The 14,006-nt window shown below is 32.5% G+C and overlaps 1 pseudogene; it reads left to right on the top strand.

Annotated features, from left to right (window-relative positions):
• LOC100590180 overlaps positions 1 to 14,006 on the top strand; it is a 123,150-nt pseudogene that overhangs the window by 78,568 nt on the left and 30,576 nt on the right.

Here is a 14,006-nt window from a genome sequence, read left to right as displayed (position 1 = left end):
GAACACATATTAAGTGCTCACTCCGTGCCAGGTATTCTGTTAAGTGTTCCAAACAAATTACCTTATGTGATCCTAATCTATACACTATTCAATATCCCCATTTAATGAATGAGGAAAGTGACTCTTAAGGGAGGTTAAATAATTTGCCTAAAACATTAAGATGGTAAGTTTTGGGGTCAGAATTTGTATTCAATTAGCATGACTCTGAGACTCTACCCTCATTCACTATATCACACTGAATTTTTCATGCATTTTCAAAGTTTTACATGATGAGCCTGAAATAACTAATGAAATTCTAAAAAGTGTAAGTGTCAAAGATGTAGAAAAACAATATATACAGTACAAACAGAAGATGACAGGATACAGGTCACAGGGAAAAAAAAATTGATTACACATACGTTCAACTGAGATGTTCCTGAGTGAACTACCGATGTGATAAGCCAACAACAACAAAATGCGAAAAGGAGATATATAATCAAGGTAAAAAATAATGATCTTATGATTTTCTAGGTGGGAAAAGTCAGATATATAACATAATTTTTCTACCACGTCCAAGAAGAAGTTTAGAAGTTTCTGATTACAGAGGGTGAAGTACTTCTCTAATTGACGTTGCTACTCTTTCTTTTTTGAAAGATTGTAAAACAAGTTTTTTAAGAATGAAGTTTGAGGCTGTGTAGTTTAAGGCTATTTTTGCTTTTGTTATATACAGGTGTATTATGTAAACTACAGTGCAGATCTATATTACTCACCCCAAACTGAGGGAAAGAAAAAAATCAGTGGTTAATGTGAGATAATTTACTATAAGTTAAAATAAACACATTACAGGTTCTGGAGGTAATATCCCCTGTAACACGTATGAGGCAAATATCAGTAGACTTAACTCTTTGACTATATCAAATATGATATTCTTATGATTATTAGAAAATTTTTATTATAATATGCTATAGTGGTTAAGAAATGAAAACCTAGAATGACTACCTATATGATTTAACTGTGTTTCTCACTTTCCTTATCTCTAAAATGAGGGAAATACTGTTAATATTTTACAGACCTTTAGCTATACATTGATGAATCTCAAATTTATTTCTTTCAAATTATCTCTCCAGCTCTGACCTCTTCTTTGAGTTCTAAAACATATACATAATAACCTATTCTATTTATTCCACTTAAAATATTATGGTTATCTTAATCTTAACATATTTATTATTAAAATTTTCATTTACCACCTAAGTTAGGTACTTTCAGCCTTTCCTCTCTCTGTATACATCATACCATCTGACCATCTGCTTAAGAGCCATAAGTGTCAGTCATCGTTATTACCTCTCACTCTCTCCTTCACTCACCATAATTCATTGGCAAATCAGCTCCTGCTTCTATCTTCTTTGCCACTACTTTGCTTAAAACCATCCTTTGTCTTGATGAAAATATTATAATATCCTCCTAAAAGCAACATTGCTATGTCTCAATGTTAGGGACAAAGAAAGAAAAACTAACAGAGTGAGAAGATGATCTACAGAGAAGATATTTTCAAACTACACATTAGACAAGGGGTTAATATCCAAAACTTATAAAGGACTTAAACAACTCAAAAGCAACAAACAAAACAAAACAAAAAACTTCAAATTATGTAATTAAAAATGCACAAAAATACTCTAATAGAAATTTCTCAAAAGAGAGCATACACATAACCCACAGGTATATGAAAAAATGCTCAGCATTACTAACCATCAGGGAAATGCAAATTAAAGCCACAATAAGAGATACCATCTCACTTTATTAGAATGGCCATTATAAAAAAGACCAAAGAAAACAATTGGCAAGGATGTGGAGAAAAATAAACATGTACACAGTTTTGGAGGAACTGCAAATCAGTACAGCCATTATGGAAAACACTATGGAGTTTCCTTAAAACACTAAAAATGGAACTCCCATGTGATCCAAAAGTCCCACTACTGGGTATATATCCAAAGGAAATGAAATCAGTATGCCAATGAGATATCTACACTCTCATGTTTGTTGTGGTACTATTTACAACAGCCAAGACATGAATCAACCTAAGTGTCCAACAACAGATGAATGAATAAAGAAAATGTGGTATATATACATAAAGGAATACTATTCAGCCATAAAAAATAATGAAATTTTGTCATACACAATTACCTGGAAGACATCATTCTAAGTGAAATAAGCCAGATACATAGACAAACACCACACGATCTTATTTATATTTGGAATCTTTAAAAAAAGTTCATATCATAGAGGTAGATTAGTTACCAGAGACTAGGGTAAGGGGACAAGGAAGAATGGGGATAGGTTGGTCAATGAGTATGACATTACAATTAGATAAGATGAATAATTTATTGCTTTCTATTACTATGGTTAAGGATAAGGTATTGTATATTACAAAATAGCTAGAAAAGAGGCCTTTGAATGTTCTCACTATAAAGAAATAATAAATGCTTGAGGTGATGGGTATGCTAACCACCCTGATTTTATCATTATACATATATGTATCAAAATCCCAAATTGTACTCCATAAGTAGGTACCATTATTATTTGTCAATTTAAAAATTTAAAAATTAATATGCACCCCCTCCCTCAAACTCTGACATAAAAAACAAAACAAAATAAAATTAGGGGTATGTGAATTAAAAGTGTGTGCTGCTAATTGCTATGCTCTAGAGATTGTAATTTTAATGGATGATTTCAGAGACAATTGCCAGTTGGAGTAATCAGGGCTAAATCCACAAAGATTCCACATAGCTAGATGTTAAAGGAAATACTAGCTAATAAAAGAAAGGAAGGCACTTCATCTTTGGAGAGACTACATGAGCAAAGACCTGAAGGTAGAAATGGTCTCTCTTCATATAAAGAATAACCAAGTGCTCTAATTGGAGAAAAATAAGGGAAAATTAATTAAGTGACAAATCCATTGACAATTCTTTGCACTACTCTCAGAAAAATTTCTATATGTTGCTAAAATAAAATATTGTGAGTGACTATTATTAGGATTTCAGGAAACATAACTAAAATCATAGCAAATAAATGTTATTCTAAATCTTAGATAACTTATGACTACAAGTTCAGCCTGTGTTAGAGCATATGCATATTACATTTGAAAGAAGGGAATGAGACAACATTATACAAACACGTTGCTCCAGACTACCTTGCATTAAAATTATCAGAATTTAGAAATAGCAATTTCAGTAGAATTTCAAAGTCCTTCTTTAACAAAACTAAAATTTCTTTTGAGCTATTTTTAGCTGAACATGAACAAACAAAGTCATGAAAACATAAGCAATTAGTATTTGTGTTTCCTCAATAATCCTTGTCAGACTTTCTCAGTAATTCCTTTTCCTGCTCTCAACCAAAGGGTTGTGCTATAGGGAAAGTGATTTATTTCAGACTTCAAAATGTAGTATTAATGGATGTGAATTAAAAATAGATAAGCGCATAAACACTTTGCTAGAGACTATTTATTCTTCTTTACATTTATTTTTATAGTAACTTACTGACAGATTACTTTAAATGTGTTAAAAGAGACTTATCCAATAATAAAATTTAAGAATTTTCCTATCTAAAATATGGTATACATGTTCAGAGAAAACAAGGAAAAGGAAACTTCAAGCTAGCACATTCACACTACGATTTTTTAAGCTGAATGTCTCATATGAACTTCTTAGGCAACAGACAAAGCAGTGAATGAGAAATATACGTTAATTTAGAAAAATGCAATATAAAATAAAGCATTGATTCATAGTAAAATTTTAGCTTTGTTGGTGCTAATATTCCAATGTTAATATACCATAATTGTGTAAAATAAAATATTAGTTAAGTCTTTCATGAATTATTCAATATATTGATTTTGCTATATGTAATTTAGAATCAGTCTGGCAATATAGTGTTTTAAAATGGTTTTAATATATTATAGGAAGACATCTCCATTTAACCAGGACAAATTTTCTAATAACTTCTACTACAAAACATTGTTCTTGCCTATATTGCATAAGATTATAAATGAGAAAATCATTGTTTTCAATTGCATTGTTTTAATTGGGAAAATAAGCTCCATTTAATTTCCTTATTATATTTTAATTAATCTTTTTTAAAAAATTAGAAGAACTCATTTTCAATGCTTTATTAAACAATTTGAGAGACAGAAATATTCTGGTTTTAAATGGACTTTTGATATCAATTTTCAAAGTACGTATAATTAGTGTAAAATAATAGAATTCTATGACATGTTAGATATTCTTACAAAGTAACCTACCATGTGTTTTGTATTTAATTTATAGCTGGGAACTCACTAGGTTGTATTTAAATGTTTCTATATGAAGCATAGTATCGTGATTTTGACCAATAATGTTTTGTTTTTAATAATTTTCACCATCAAATAGGTTCTCTGGAAGATTTCAAAGAAGTACGTATCCCTATCCTCAACATTTTTTTAACATAGATCAAAGAAAAAGAACTTGCAAAAGTTTCAGTTTGACCACAGCTTTCAAATAATTAAAAGAAAAAACATCTATTTCTCCTGAAACATATAGTTAAAAATAAGTAATGGAATTTACACAAACACTTCTAAAATAACTAGGCTCAAATGAACATCTTTTCAGGTTTCTAACTTCATGAATTATTTACTTTTGTCCAGTTGCTTGAGAACTAATAATTAGTCATTTCAGAGATTTTGTCTTAATTTTTAAGGCCTAGAGGTTTGTGAGTAAAAATTTTGCACATGGAAGGATGCTATAAAACTTTACTAGATACTATAATGTTTTACTAAATATATACTTAATAGATAGAAGCAATAACCATGACTCACTTATTTTTAAGGATGGATATTACTGGGGGAAAATGGACTGCATGTTGAATTAGACTTGCCTTGCTTTCAAAAGATTCCAATCTAAATTTGACTAGTTTTAATTAAAACATATATTCATTGGAAATTATTCATTCCTATTTCAAAAAGTAAATATCATGAGAATATCATATTCAATGTTAATAATCATTTAGTTGGCACTTAGCACAATTCCTAGCTGACTTTGTATTACAAAATATGGGTAAAGGTGAATAAGGCATAATAAACTCAGTTTTCTGAAAAAGTAGGAATATATACTCTGGAAAATGGGAAAATAATTAAGAAAATGTTGTCTAATAGGAATTATTGAAAATATAACCAAAGCATATCCAGGATGGCATTATGGAGAGTGACTAGGGGTATTTCAGAGGTGGAAATGGGAACATCATGCCTAAATGGATAGGAGATAGTGATGATTTCCACAGAATGTGGGATATGTAACAGACTTAGATCTACTTCTAGTTTAGTTAAGAATAAAACAGAATGGCAGGTTTTTAGGTCTGGAGGAGAAGGGATGATATACAGTATGTAATTTTTGTAGTTTTTGAGGTTAAGTTGCTTGTGGAACATCTAAGATTTAATGTTCAGAAAGATCTAGGTACAGAAGAGAACAGCTACACAGATTAATGCCAGCACATTTTTAAAAAGGCAACAGGGAAGTTAGTGACTTTTTTTATATCAATAAGTATTACTCAGTAAATGAATATTTTTGTATTAAATCTAATTGTGTGTAACCTAACATCAGCCTCATCCAAACCTATAAACAGCCAAACATCAGGGTAAAGTACAGTTTTCCCAAGGCAAATATTCAAATATATTTTGGTTTAAAAGGCTATTGTCTTAAACTTGAAAAGAAAACTAAAGGGAAAATTCAATAACTTAATTGTAATAATATATAATAGATAACCAAATTAGAAGAGTCTACAATGATGATGATGGTGATAGATAATATTTATATAGAGAACAAAACAAATATAAATGTTTTAATTGATTAAAATAAAAATATCCATGAAATCCTAATAAAAACTTGAAACCATTTTTTCATATTTTGAGATAATACTTGATATTTAATAGTGACTACATATTTAATTTTAAAATATTTTAGTAGGATGATATTAATATAAAGATAAAAATAATCAAAGTTATACACCTTAAAAATCAAGTTAGAAAAGTTATATGGCTGTTAGAAAATATATATACCTCCTATGTGCTATATAATGTTCCAAGGACTTGACATAAATTAATTCATATATCCTCAGAGTATGCTTATGAATTCCTGTTTTACTAAGCAGACATTGAGGCTGAAAAATGTTTTAACTGGAGTCAGAATTGCAACCCTATTAATATATTTTATCAAGATATAGAAATGTTATCTTAAAAGGACTTTAAAAAATATGAATTTTCTCATCTGATCACATAGCACAATAATTTTGTGCTTTTAGCTAGTATTTATGAAACCTAATTTATATTTGAAGTGATGTACCAAGAAGCCTAATCTAGTACAACCAGGCACCAGGCAGGATCCACCCCACCTCAAACCCCTGGTAACAGGCCTGTGGACCTCACTGCAGACTCAGCAGTAGCCATGTGACCTGGCTCCAATCCCATAAGACCCCTATTCTGGAGGTAATCCCAACAGCCTATGGACCTAAAAGATCTTTACCTACCAAAACCAGTCTGTAAAGACTGGAAGAGGTGTTTGCTCCTTCAAATGCACAGACACAAATGCAAGCCTATGCAGATCATAAAAAATCAGGCAACTGTCATACAACCAAAGGAAAGCAATAAAATCCTAGCAGCCCACTTCCACTAGATCTCTATAGAACTACAGATCTATGAATTGTCAAAAAATAAAATAATCATCTTAAAGAAGCTGAATAAGATGCTCAAAACAGATAAACAACTAAATAAAATTAGGAAAACAATGCATGGGCAAAATAAGTTTAATAAAAAAATGGAAACCATAAAAAGAACCCAATAGAAATCCTGAAGCTAAAGAATGCAATAGCAGAAGTGATAATTTTATAGATAGCTTTACTGGCAGACGTATTCATGCAGAAGAAATTCTTTAAATTTGTAATACTGTGATTGTTTTCAATACCATAGAATATTAGAAAACTCAGAAAAAATACAAAGTAGACTTTCATTGACTGAAGTAATAGTAACATATAAAAACCTAACAAAAATTGGAAACTCATTTTCTCACATTTTGAGAAAATTCTGGATAGCATTTAATGACTGCAAACATCATTTAAAAATGTTAGTTGAGTGGTACCAATATGAAAATAGGAAGAGTCCATCTGATATATAAACTTATATAAATGATATGGCTATTAGAAATATGTCCAAATGGAAGCTGAGCACATTGGCTCACACTTGCAATCTCAGTGCTTTGGGAAGCAAAGGTGGGAGGGTGCTTGAGCCTAAATCACAACTAAAAGAACTTGAGAACCAAGAGCAAACAAATCCCTAAGCTAGCAGAAGACAACAAATAACCAAAATCAGAGCTGAACTGAAGAAGATAGAGACACAAAGACCCTTCAAAAGATCACAAATTCAGGAGCTGGTTACAGTGAGCTATGATCATGCCACTACACTCTAGCCTGGGTAACAGAGCAAGTCCCTCTCTCTCTTAAAAAAAAAAAAAATGAATATACCCAAATGGGTCTGTCATTTTAAAAAATCTGTAAGACCGTAGCAAAATAACTCTCAAAAGAATCACATTGATTTCAGGTAACAAAGGAGAGTTAAACTTTGTATTAAGTATTCCTATTCAAATCATAGTCCCCTCAATATTAGTCTAGTTCCCTAGTGTGAAAAATTTTCATAGCAATCCCTCAAATAGTTGAAATCTATAGTGTATACTTCATCCAATTTTTGTTATAATATTGCCCACCAATAGTAGAAAAATATTCCTAGTAAAACTAACAAAGTAGCAATTACTTGGAGCTATTAATATCTCATTAAGTTTATATTTTACAAATACATATCAATATTAACAATTTCAATCAATATTCTTTAAAGAGTAGTTTAGGCCTTAGCTATCGATAGTCAGGAAGACTAATGAATATTTTTTTTCTCCAATGCTCACACTGAATTGTATAGTCTCACAAACCATTAAAAAAACAAAAGGATTAATAGGGACAGAAAGTGAAATAGCGGTTACCAAGGACTTGGGGAAGGAGGAATGGGCAGTTATTGTTTAAAGGGTACAGAGTTTCTGTTTGGGATGATGTAAAAGTTCTGGAAATATATAATGGTGATGGTTGCACAACACTGTGAATGTACTTAATGCCATTTAAATATATATTTAGTAATTTTTAAATGCTATATTTTATGTCATGTATATTTTGTCATAATAAAAATGCAAAAAATAAAACACCCCACACAAAAGGAGCATTTTTGGAGTTGTTCCAAAATATTACACATGCTAATAAAGCATGAAAATTGAATAACCTGCTCTTGAATGACTTTTGGGTAAATAATGAAATTAAGGCGGAAATCAAGAAGTTCTTTGAAATTAATCAGAAAAAAAGATACAACATACCAGAATCTCTGGAACACAGCCAACGCAGTTATAGGAAGGAAGTTTATAGCACTAAACGGCCACATTAAAAAGAAAGATCTCAACTTAACAACCTAAAATCACAACTAAAGGAACTTGAGAACCAGAAGCAAACCCCTAAGCTAGCAGAAGACAACAAATAACCAAAATCCGAGCTGAACTGAAGAAGATAGAGACACAAAAACCCTTCAAAAGATCAACAAATTCAGAAGGTGATTTTTAGAAAAAAATTAATAAAACAGACAAGTAGCTAGACTAATAAAGAAGAAAAGAGAGAAGATTCAAATAAACACAACCAAAAATGACAAGGGATATTACCATTGACCCAATAAAATATGAACAGCCATCAGAGAATATTATTAACACCTCTCTGCACATAAACTAGAAAATTGAGAATAAATACATAAATTCCTGGACACAGACACCCTCCCAAGACTGAGCCAGGAAGAAATTAAATTACTGAACAGACCAAAACAAGCTCTGAAGTTGAGTAAGTAATAAATAGCCAACCAACGAAAAAAATCCCAGGACCAGAGGGATTCTACCTGATGTACAAAGTAGAGCTGATACCACTCCTCCTGAAAATATTCTAAAAAATTCAGTAGGAGGAATTCCTCCCTAACTCATTCTACAAGGCGAGCATCATCCTGATACCAAAATCTGACAAAGATCCAACAAAAAAAAGAGAACTTCAGGCCAATATCCTTGATGAACATCAGTACAAAAATCCTCAACAAAATACAGGCAAACCAAATCCAGCAGCACATCAAAAAGTTTATTCACCACGATCAAATATGCTTTATCCCTAAGATGCTGTGTTGGTTCAACATACACAAATCAATAAATGTGATTCACCACATAGGCAGAACTAAAGACAAAAACCACACGATTCTCTCAATAGATGCCACAAAGGCTTCTGATAAAATTCAATACATCTTCATGTTAAAAACTCTCAATAAACTAGCTATTGAAGGAACATACCTCAAAATAATAAGAGCCGTCTATGACAAATCCCCAGCCAAAATCATACTGCATGGGCAAAAACTGGAAACATTCTTGGCAAAAGACAAGGATGCCCTCTCTCACCACTCCTATTCAACCACAGTATTGGAAGTCTGGTCCAAAGCAATCAGGCAAGAAAAAAATAAATAATAATAAAGCATATCCAAATAGGAATGGAGGAAGTTAAACTATCTCTGTTTGCAGATGACATGATCCTATATCTAGAAAATCCTATTGCCTCAGCCCAAAAGCTTCATAAGCTGATAAACAACTTCAGCAAAATATCAGGATATAAAATCATTGTGTAAAAATGTCTGGCATTATTATACAGCAACCACAGTGAAGCTGAGAGACAAGTCAGGAGCACAATCCCATTCACAATTGCCACAAAAAGAATAAAATATCTGGGAATATAGCTAACTAGGGAGGGTGAAAGATCTCTACAAGGAGTACTACAAAGCATTGTTGAAAGAAATCAGAAATAACATAAACAAATGGAAACACATCCCACATTCATATATAAGAAGAATAAATATCAAAAAAACGGCCATACTTCCCAAAGCGATTTATAGATTCAATGCTATTCCTATTAAACTACCATTGACATTTTTCATGGAGCTAGACAAAACTATATTAAAATTCATATGAAACCAAAAAAGAGCCTGGATAGCCAAGACAATCTTAAATAAAAAGAACAAAGCCGGAGGCATCATGCTACCTGACTTCAAACTATACTTCAGGGCTACAGTAACAAAAACAGTATGGTACTGATACAAAAACAGGCACATAAACCAATGGAACAAAATAGCCCAGAAATAAGTTCACACACCTGCAATCTAATGCCTATCTGATCCTCAACAGACCTGACAAAAACAAGCCATGGGGAAAGGATTCTTTATGCAATAAATGATGCTGAGATAACTGGCTAGCCTTATGCAAAAGATTCAGACTGAACTCCTTCTTTACACCATATACAAAAATAAACTCAAAATGGATGAAAGGCTTAAATGTAAAACCCAAAACTATAAAAACACTGGTAGACAACCTAGGCAATATCATTCAAGACATAGGCACAGGCAAAGATTTCATGATGAAGACACTGAAAGCAATTGCATCAAAAGCAAAAATTGACAAATGGGATCTAATTAAACTGAAGAACTTCTGCACAGCAAAAGAAACTACCAACAGAGTGAATAGACAAACCTACATAATGGGAGCAAATTTTTGCAAACTATGCTTCCAACAAAGGTCTAATAGCCAACACCTACAGGAACTTAAACAAATATACAAGAAGAAAACAACCCAATTAAAGAGTGGGCAAGGAATATGAACAGAAACTTCTCCAAAGAAGACATACATACAGCCAACAAACAGGGAAAAAAGCTCAAAATCACTTATAATTAGAGAAATGCAGATGAAAACCACAATTAGATATCATCTCATACCAGTCAGAATGGCTATTAATAAAAAGTCAAAAAATAACAGCTGCTGGCAAGGTTGTGAAGGAACAGGAATGCTTATACACTTTTGGTAAGAGTGTCAATTAGTTCAACCATTGTGAAAGACAGTGTGGTGATTCCTCAGAGACTTAAAGACAGAAATACCATTGATCCAGCAATCCCATTATTGGGTATATACCCCAAAGAATATAAATCATTTAATTACAAAGACACATGCACCTGTATGTTCCTTGCAGCACTATTCACAATAGCAAAGACGGAATCAACCTAAATGCCCATCAATAATAGACTGAATGAAGGAAATGTGGTACATATATACCATGGAATACTATGCAGCCATAAAAATATAACAAGATCCTGTCTTTTGCAGGGACACTGATGGTGCTGGGTGCCATTATCCTTAGCAAACTAATGAAGGAACAGAAAACCAAATACCACATGCTGTCACTTATTAGTGGGAGCTAAATGATGAGATGATAATACATGGACACATACAGGGAACAACATGCACTGGGGCCTGTCAGAGGGTGGAGGGTGAGAGGAGAGAGAGGATCCAGAAAAACACGGGGTCCTTGGCTTAATACTTGAGTGACAAAAATAATCTGTATAACAATCCCCTATGACACAAGTTTACCTATGTAACAATCCTGCACATGTACCCCTGAACTTAAATAAAAGTTAAAGAAAGAAAATTTCAGGGAAGTTTTCTTGAATTATCTGAGCAATTACTCCAAGCCATTGCTCAATACGATTTCTGTTTAACCTGTGCTTACTATCCAAATGCAGCTCCACTTTTTAATACAGACCCATATCGAAAGACATCCATTAAATCCCACTATAAGCCAAATTTCTTAACAGCTAGCTGTGAGAATCAGTTGCAGAAAGCTTGTTTTTCAGTGGAGTTAATTGCTCACAATCAAGAAAATTTCCAGGAATCCCAAGTTCAAAGGTAAACACCTACTTCAGCTTCATGCTATCTAGAACGTGATAGAAGAGAGCTAGGAGGCTTTTATGGTTTTCCTGTGCACAAGAACTAAACTAGCAGGCTTTAAAAAGTATAAGTGAAACTTCAGAGGGTTATATAGCTCTAAAGTAATGGTAAAAAACCTAGCAGGGGAGGTGAATAGTGAAAAAAAGAGATGATTCTAAGGGGATCTCTGGTAACTATCGCATAAACTGACTTGGCTGCTAAAATACCTGCTGTGTCTGAACATCAGTCAAGAAAGGCAAAAAAAAAAAATGCATTTTGATTTTTTTGGTTGCAGTACTGTGTTTAAAATTCAAGACATCTAATGTTATTCTAATTCATATTCTCATTGTTTCTTCACATATCCTTTTAAAAACATACTACAACTGAACATTTAGCTCTTTTTAATAAAAATTTGTATAGGGACTTGTTTATAAGCACAATAAACTATTCTGTGTGTGAATTATGGGGTAATAATTCACACCTTGTGCATTAAATGGAGCTCAGTATGATCTTATGTCTAACCATGCAAAGGATGTGAATTATTACATCATCATTCACATCCTGTTGTGTTGTGCTTCTTAAATATCATCTTTTTGCAGAAAAAAATGCTTTATATTTATGTGTCTTATTCTTAAATTTGTATTTGGGTATATGGCTTTGGAAACTGTACAAAAATGCAAGGCAAACAATAATGCTGTATGAGAGGCATTGTTTATTTTACATTTGAAATGTTGTTGGCTAATTTTAATCAAGCTATATCAACATACTAGCAAAGGCACTGCATAGGTATTACACATTTCTTTTACAAAGCAGACCTATTCATCTGTTTGATTACCTTGATTATCATCTTTAAAGTTAAATTTGTCTGCCTCTTGTAAATTGAGGCAAGAGTTGTAAATTAATTATTTAATGTTATCCAGATGGTAGAGATTCTTTCACATTTAAGGTTTCATCTAGGCAAATACTTTAAAAATTTCTTTTACTTGTTATTTCTAGAAGTATAAGTACACAAATTTGGTAATTCTACCAATTTTGTTAAATATTTTTTATCTAAATATTTAGTAATGAAATTAAAAAGTTAAGATTAATTTTGTTGTAGAAATTCTTATTTCTATGTGTCTGTGTTTATCTTAAACAGAAATATAGGATTTCAAAATTGAGGCTTGTTAGATGTTTCATTTTATTAGAATCTACAGAAAGCAGCAGACCTAGAATTTGCTTGGACTCACCTGCTTTTTGTCTAATTATTTACTTGTTTAACTAACTTAATCCTAGGGAGATTAAGCTTATCAAATTTGATAATAGATACCAGTACCATGCTGTTTTGGTTACTGTGGCCTTGTATAGTTTGAAGTCAGGTAGCGTGATGCCTCCAGCTTTGTTCTTTTGGCTTAGGATTGACTTGGTGATGTGGGCTCTTTTTTGGTTCCATATGAACTTTAAAGTAGTTTTTTCCAATTCTGTGAAGAAAGTCATTGGTAGCTTGATGGGGATGGCATTGAATCTATAAATTACCTTGGGCAGTATGGCCATTTTCACAATATTGATTCTTCCAACCCATGAGCATGGAATGTTCTTCCATTTGTTTGTATCCTCTTTTATTTCATTGAGCAGTGGTTTGTAGTTCTCCTTGAAGAGGTCCTTCACATCCCTTGTAAGTTGGATTCCTAGGTATTTAATTCTCTTTGAAGCAATTGTGAATGGGAGTTCACTCATGATTTGGCTCTCTGTTTGTCTGTGATTGGTGTACAAGAATGCTTGTGGTTTTTGTACATTGATTTTGTATCCTGAGACTTTGCTGAAGTTGCTAATCAGCTTAAGGAGATTTTGGGCTGAGACAATGGGGTTTTCTAGATATACAATCATGTCATCTGCAAACAGGGACAATTTGACTTCCTCTTTTCCTAATTGAATACCCTTTATTTCCTTCTCCTGCCTGATTGCCCTGGCCAGAACTTCTAGCACTATGTTGAATAGGAGTGGTGAGAGAGGGCATCCCTGTCTTGTGCCAGTTTTCAAAGGGAATGCTTCCAGTTTTTGCCCATTCAGTATGATATTGGCTGTGGGTTTGTCATAGATAGCTCTTATTATTTTGAGATACATCCCATCAATACCTAATTTATTGAGAGTTTTTAGCATGAAGCGTTGTTG

Source organism: Nomascus leucogenys, chromosome 7b, assembly GCF_006542625.1.
Source record: "Nomascus leucogenys isolate Asia chromosome 7b, Asia_NLE_v1, whole genome shotgun sequence".
Taxonomy (NCBI): domain Eukaryota; kingdom Metazoa; phylum Chordata; class Mammalia; order Primates; family Hylobatidae; genus Nomascus; species Nomascus leucogenys.
This window is presented reverse-complemented; position numbering and strand designations above follow the sequence as displayed.